Here is a 7,451-nt window from a genome sequence, read left to right as displayed (position 1 = left end):
GCAAGCTGCTCTAGATGCAAAGAAGTCTAAACAAAAGAAAGAACAGTTTGCTATCTTGACCAAGCTACAGGCTGTGAACTCTTCTCAACAAATTCTCTCTCAAGCTACTGAATCAAAGAAGAAGATTGAAGAACAGAAGAAATCTCCAAGAAAGAAAGAACTGGCTAAAAGAACAAAAAGAAAGTTGGATATTGTTAACAAGGAATTGGAAGATCAATTTCCAATGGAATCCACTAAAGCTGAAACTCAAGCATCAAAGCCCTCTGTGGTATTTGAAGACATAAGGGTGGTGGACCCCTACAGGAACATACATGGAGAGCCTATTGTGCCAAAGGATGAGCCAATAGAGTGGGATAAATTACCAATTCCTGACTTCAACTTGCCAATTCTCACCAAGCCAAGAAGTACAAAATCAAGGGCAGTCAAGAAAGTGAAGCTGTCACCTCTCAAATCCAAGGCAGTAGTCAAAGCTCAACCCAAGATCAACAAGGGAGACTACTTGTACTTGTGTGACATCAAAGAATTCTCAGACCTAAACCTTTATCTGGAGGAGCTGGATGAGGTAAGGGCAATTGAGGCATACAGAAACCTACCTGAAAGGTTGGTATTCAAGTACAAAGGAGGAAGGGAGATTCAGTGGCCTCTTCACAGGATACTTCAAGAAAGCCAAGCTGTGTTGATCAAAGTCTATTCATCCTTCAAGAAAAACTTTGGGTTTAATATAATTGCAAGAAGATTAGTATTGAAGAAGATTGAAGAGCTAAGGAGTGTTAGAGCTAAAGATGCACTACCCAAAACTCTTAACATCCCATACACAGGGAGAAGAGTGCATCTAAGGCCTTACTGGCTGATGGAATTCATGGATGACAAGGGTGTGAGAAGATTCTTCATATTAGAAGACCAATTGAGTATCTCTAGCAATGAGACTCTCTTGGAAATGAAAGAAATGTTAGATCTCTCAGAATCTGATGAATTAGAATTCCACAGACAGCTCCAGAATCAAATTGAAGAAAACAACAGAAAGCTTGGAAGAAGATCCAGACCTTCAAGAAACTAGAAAAATCTGCTCAGGCTAGAGGAGCATCTTCAACTGACTGTGAGCCAAACCTTGTATATCTTGTTTAAATTGAAGCACTTTCAGTTTTATCTACTTATCTTTAAAGATATATATTTAGGATGTTTTGTTATCATCAAGTATCTCTTAATTTATGGCTACAATTCCAGTAGACATAAATTGGGGGAGATTGTTGTGAATATGTTGTGCACTTGATGAGTACCTAAACAAAACATCTAAGTAGATTTTACTTAGTGAAATAATGTAGCACTCGGCGGATAAGAATTATAGTCCCGACGGATAACTCATTTTAGTCCCGACGGATGAGTAACTTATTATCCATCGAGTGAGTAGCTTATGTAATAATGAGTTTGTAGCACAGTGTTGTATACACCTTTGTATAAAATCTGTAGTAGTATATAAGGCATGTTGACTTTAACTAGATATGCAGAATAGGTTGATTAACTGTACATAAGCAATGTCTTGTAATTCTGTATAAGTGAAATGAAGTCAAGTGCCAAAATAGCTATCAACGGATGCTTAACAAAGCTTCGACGGATGATCAAATGACTTTCAACGGATGTTTAAAAATAGCAGTCGACGGATGATCAAGTAAGTCATCGACGGATGATCTGAAAGTCGACGGATGATAATATCAAGATTCAAACATCAGTTGAACAGTGAAAGCTGACACACAGCCGTCGAGATGGATACAAACACACTGTGGAAGCCCATTAACTGGGTAATAGAGGACGAAAAGCAGCAAAGATCAAGACTGTTAGATTTTATATTTATTCAGTTCTTTTGACTTTGTAATCTTGTAATATATAAACCAAGAGAGTAGCAAATAGAAAAATAACTAAGAGAGCTAAGAAACAAAAATAGACCATTCATGTATGGGCTTTGGAACTGATGGCTCATTTATTGTAGCAGCTCTCATGGGAACATGAGGACCTCTCTCAATGCAGTCCACATAAGTTTCATCTTGAGAAAGAAGATGTAGGTGCATCTTCACCTTCCAGTGGTGATAATTGTCTTTGTCCAAAAATGGAATTTTCACTCCAACATCCTTTCTGATCATCTTGCTGATTATGGTGATCTTTACAGTCTTTGTACTTCAAGAGATTGCTCTGATACCAATTGTTATTCCCAAACAATGCAACAAGAATTAAAGAAGGGGGGTTGAATGTAATTTTGGCTTCTTTTTCTGATTTTAAGAATGTTCTAACTTAATATATAACTGTGTTTGATTTTGCTAGAAGTACGGAATGAGAATAAAATAGAAATCAAAACAAAAAGCAGTAAAACACAAAGCTTTAAAACTTTCTGGTGGATTTGAACTTATCCACCCGAGATATATATAAAGTTGAGAACTCTGTGATTCTTGAATAGCACAAAGCTGCTTACAAGAGAACTTACAGAATTATAAAGAGATTCTTAACAGATACAGCCTTTTCTATCTCTCTGAAAATAATGGTTACTCAGTTATTTGTTCTACTTGCTTCACTTGGTTTATATATTACCAAGTTACATGATAGTAAGACAAGACAATAAGACAAACTGAATCTAGTCTAACTTCATGCTGCTACATTACTCTATCCAGCATCTTTGAATATCTTCATAATTGCATGGAAATGGTAATGCTTCTTTGTTCTCTAAATCCTGCAATTAGGCTGCCACATTCCATTTGCAAACACCCGATGCATGTGACTGTGTTGTCACTGTCAACTGCTATTTTGAATATTATCATCCGTCGGGACTGTGTTGATCATCCTTCGGAAGCCTTGTTGATTATCTGTCGGGAGCCTTTATAGATCATCCATCGGGAGTCTTTCTGTCACTTGATTCTATTTCACTTATAAAGAATTACAAGACATCTTATATTTACAATTAGCCAACCTATTCTGCATATCAATCTAGTATTCAACATGACTCAAAGAATCTTATAGTATCTACTCAACTAAAACATTGTTGTTTGCAAAAAATGTGTTACAAAACTTATTATTACATAAGCTACACTCTCGATGGATGTTAAATTGTCATCCGTCGGGAGTATAAAGTTCATCCGTCGGGACTATATTAGAACATCCGTCGAGAGCTACAAAAATACTAAGTTAAATCTACAAAGGTATTTTGTTCAACTTATCATCAAGTTCACAACATATTCCTGACAGTTAAAATTACTTACGAATCATGCATAACTAATACATGAACCTATGCTTGCATGGCAAATTCTAAACCTCTATATTTATTATCGCTTCAATAGAGATTAACACGTTATCTTATATGTTAGCTACACACATAAGACGAATAAGCACATCCAATAACGATTAGTTCATAATCGAACTCATCGTCACCATGGGTTCCAATGAAAGCATGATAATAAATAATATAAGAGTACTAGAGTTCAAAGACAAATCGAAAACAAGCATCTGAAGTACAACTATAATGAAGAATACAAAAGTCTTCTTCTCTGTAGTCATCTCGTGCTCTTCTAGGTTTTTTTATTTCTCTCCATGTTATTCTTGTTGTTAAAAAGGTCTTTATATATATATAGGCTTCTGGATGATCTGTACACTTCAATTCTTCGAATTAGAATATAATAGGATTCTGGAAAAATGACCTGGCATGGCTGCCCCACATACCAGCGCGGCCGCCCTGAGATTCTGTCTAACGGGTGCGGCCGCTCCCAAGACCAGCGCGGCCGCCCAGACCTTCTGGAATTTCCTAATTTTTCTTGTTTCTTCTGTATCTTGAGTTTCGTCTGTCAGAATTTGACGATCCAATAGTCCACGCGAAGCTATCGAGATGCTATACACTATGAGAATGGTCTTGGCTTCATATTCTGACCTCCTTCCATCATATTTCCTTAAAAACTCATTTATTCATCCAACTAATGCCTATAATGCAAAAACATAAAAATACATCAAAAATACCAATAAATTGAGTCCAAAACACCAACTTAAGTCTGTAATGAAGCGTTCCAAGTAGATATAAAATCCACTTATCACAACCCCAAACTTGAATCGATGATTGTCCTCAAGCATAAACAGACTCAAAAACTATAAAACAAACCTAATGCATGAAAGCAACTACGTGAATGCAACTAAATGATAATACAATCGATCCCCTCAGAATAACCATAACCAACCAACAAGCAAATTCCTCTAAGAATGCAATGACTTTTAACAGAGTTCGAATAAACCCCACAAACCAACTCACAAACCAGAAATGCGCGTGTGTGCAACGCTTAACAGATATACTCTCGATACTAGATCAATAACAATACTTATCTTATCATCAAAACAATCACAAGTTTATAAATAGATTAGACGTTAAACGCATAATGAATCACAACACCTCCTTCCTACTAGAGTTATACAAGGATTCATGCTAATATTGAACACATAACAACATGCTTATTTGACCATGCAATGAATGAGGTCCCAAAAGACTTATGCAATAATACCCATGTAGCGAGCGTTAAGTTAGCGGATCCCAGACTATCAAAGCCTTAAGTCACTAGGCACAAAGTCCCCTAGAACTTAATAACTCGAGTATTAAAGAGCTCACTCTTGATCAATTATGCATAAATACATACTTTTTTCCTTTTTCTTTTTTTCTCTTTCTTTTTTTTAATCTTTTTTTAACAATTTTTGAATGAGTGTGTTTCGCTCCATCTCATTCAACCCTGGACTACTCATAAAAATATGAGCCGACTACTAGCCATTTGACGCCTATCCTTCTTCACAACTAGAAATGAATTCCAAGTTTTTCTCCATTTTAAAAATTTAGTGTTCTTTTGCCATTAAGAGAATACCAAAAATTCTATATATAAACAAGTGATTTCAAGTCTTGGTATTCATCAAACGCAATTCAATAAGACTTGTGAAAATTTCTACTAGGCATGCAAATCAATTCATCAGACTTAAACAACCCTCTACTCGTAATCACCACACTCAAATTAACATCAACTTATCATATAGCAATAGCTTAACCTAAGGGATCATGTTATATGCATGCAAATGAACTATATGAACTCTCATAATAACACAAACAAATATGTCCTATATGATCAATCATGCAAAAATATGAATGAAATGCAAAAATATGAATGAAATACAACTAAACATGCAACATGAATCTATATGTATCTATATGGACACACACAAACTAATCCTTACATTATCACCCCCAAACTTAAAATTTCCAATGTCCTCATTGAAGGTAATAATAAGGTTTTCAAGCATACCTAGTCAGCGGGAGGATCACCCTCTTCGGGCAGAGGATCAGGTGGCCAATCAACCTCGACACCAGTGTCTCGGAAAACAATACCAAGAGCATGTGTCAAATCTACAGCAAAACGTCGGTAGATGTCATGCATGGCCTCAATACGCCGAATCAACCTTTTATACTGCGCATCACCAAGACCAAACCTATCAACTTCCTGGTACGCATGAGAAGAACCCTCTGTAGGCACGGGAGGAATCGGTCGGTCATCCTTTAGATTATCATAGATATATTTCAACCCCTTGTCCGGGAGTTCACCTAAAAATGCATAACTCAAATGATCTGGCAGCGGTTTGAGCTCAAGTATGGAAGCTTCTTCAATAGACGGCTCGAGACTCTCTAGAGAAATTTTCAGCTCTACTAACCCAAGAGAATCGAATGGCATATCCAACTTTCTCTTCCACGAAGGTGCATTCAAAACCTGCAGTTGCTCTGCTCCTTCTTCATCTTCCATAACTGATTCCCCTATTAAGGCTCTCTCTAAGGTATCTGACCTTGGCAATTGCTCAAGCTCTAAATTCACGACAGCAAAATCAACCCGTTCTACTTTAAAGAATTTCTCTTTATCTGTGGGTAACTTTATTGCCTTGAACACACTAAAAGTGACCTTCTGATCTTGAACCTTCATCGTAAGCTCGCCTTTTTGCACATCGATCATTGTTTGGCCTGTAGCCAAGAATGGTCTTCCAAAGATAATGAGAATCTTCTTATCTTCCTCAAAGTCTAGAATGATAAAATCAGCAGGGAAGATGAGCTTATTCACCTTAACCAAGATATCATTCACTACTCCTCGCGGATAAGTGATGGTCCGATCAGCCAACTACAAAGACATGTTCACAGGTTTTGGATCAGGTAGTCCAAGTTTCTTGAAAATGGACAAGGGCATCAGATTGATGCTAGCTCCCAAGTCACACAAACACTTGTTGAATGACAGATTGCCAATGGTGCAAGGAATAGTGAAGCTTCCAGGATCTTTAAGCTTAGGAGGAAGTTTTTATTGCAGCACAACACTGCACTCTTCCGTTAGAGCAACGGTCTCTAAATCATCGAGCTTCACTTTCTGAGAGAGAATACCTTTCATAAACTTCGCATAGTTAGGCATCTGTTCAAGAGCTTCAGAGAAAGGTATGTTGATGTGAAGTTTCTTGAAAACTTCCAATAACTTGGAAAATTGCTTATCCAACTTCTGCTTCTGCAACCTTTTAGGAAAAGGAGGTGGAGGATAGACCTGTTTTTCCCCTGTATTACCCTCAGGAGGAGTGTTGACAACAGCTTTCTTTCTGCAACCTTGGTCTTGGCTTTAGATTCTGACCTCCTTCCAGCATATTTTCTTGAAAAGCTCATTTATTCATCCAGCTAATGCATGTAATACAAAAACACAAAAACACATAAAAAAATACCAATAACTTGAGTCTAAAACACCAACTTAAGCCTGTAATGAAGCGTTCCAAGTAGATATAAAATTACTTATCAATAGTGGAGGATATCTTGGTCAAGGTGTACAAACTCATCTTCCTTGCTAATTTGTAATTCTAGATTTCGAGGAAGATAAGAAGATTCATATCATCTTGGGAAGACCATTCTTGGCTACAGGCCGAACTATGATTGATGTGCAAAAAGGAGAGCTTACGATGAAGGTTCAAGATCAGAAAGTCACTTTTAATGTGTTCAAGGGAATAAAGTTACCCACAGATAAAGAGGAGTGCTTTAAAGTAGAGCGGGTCGACTTTGTCATAAATTCGGAGCTTGAGCAATTGCCAAAGTCAGATACCTTAGAGAGATCCTTAATGAGGGAATCAGTTATTAAAGATGAAGAAGAAGCAGAGCAATTGCAGGTTTTGAATGCACCTCCGTGGAAGAGAAAGTTGGATATGCCATTCGATTCTCTGGGGTTAGCAAAACTGAAAATTTCTCAGGAGCGTCTCGAACCATCTATTGAAGAAGCTCCCACACTTGAGCTCAACCCACTACCAGATCACTTGAGTTATGCATTCTTAGGTGCACCCCATGATAAGGGGTTGGAATATATCTATGATAATCTAAAGGGTGACCGGCCGGTTCCTCCCGTGCTTATAGAGTGTCCCTCTCGTACACCACAGACAGTTGA

The sequence above is a fragment of the Apium graveolens genome, chromosome 1 (assembly GCF_009905375.1).
Source record: "Apium graveolens cultivar Ventura chromosome 1, ASM990537v1, whole genome shotgun sequence".
Lineage (NCBI taxonomy): Eukaryota > Viridiplantae > Streptophyta > Magnoliopsida > Apiales > Apiaceae > Apium > Apium graveolens.
This window is presented reverse-complemented; position numbering follows the sequence as displayed.